The sequence below is a fragment of the Lucilia cuprina genome, chromosome 6, assembly GCF_022045245.1.
Source record: "Lucilia cuprina isolate Lc7/37 chromosome 6, ASM2204524v1, whole genome shotgun sequence".
Lineage (NCBI taxonomy): Eukaryota > Metazoa > Arthropoda > Insecta > Diptera > Calliphoridae > Lucilia > Lucilia cuprina.
The window spans coordinates 46,159,297-46,160,154 of NC_060954.1; positions in this window are offsets into that span (position 1 = coordinate 46,159,297).

Genomic DNA, 858 nt, shown 5'->3' on the forward strand with positions numbered 1-858 from the left:
TAGACTAGACCATAGACTAGACTATAGACTAGGCTATAGACTAGACTATAGACTAGACTATAGACTAGACTACAGACTAGACTATAGACTAGACTATAGACTAGACTACAGACTAGACTATACATTAGACTATAGATTAGACTATACACTAGACTATAGACTAGACTATGTACTAGACTATAGACTCGACTATTGACTAGACTATAGTCTCGACTATTAGTTAGTTAGTAAGTTAGTTAGTTATTAAATTACACTATAAAATAAAACAAAATGATTTGGAATTTGTTTTCTCTCCGTGTAAATACGTCATACCACAAGTATTCAATACCAACTATATAACTTGAGATCAAATGTAATTATATTTAGAAACAGATTTATAATAAAGACAATTAAACAAAAAAAAAACATTATTATATTTTAGTTTTTTAGACAGTAGAAATCAGTTTAGTTTCAGGCGTTCGTAATCAATCTACAATATTTTACAAAACGTGTAAGTTGTCAAATTATTCTAAAACTTTACGCGTAAAATTAAGTTCCAACAAACTGGTTATCATATTTCGACCATAATCTAACAATTACAGCATTTAGTTTAAAAGTGAATTTGTGATTTATGCTAATTTTTGCCAAAATATTGAAATTTAAAAAAAGAACAATTGTAGTAAAAAATTTTTAATATTCTGATAGGACTTAATGGAAAATTAAAAAAAAAATTGTTCAAAAATATAAACAAATATGTTCATATATTTTCAAGGACTTTTAAGGATAATTGTGAAAATATTTACAAAAATTAATAATTATAAAGTTATGTGCTATATATGTATTTATTTCTACAGTTTTTTTGTTTTGTTTTCTCTTAGT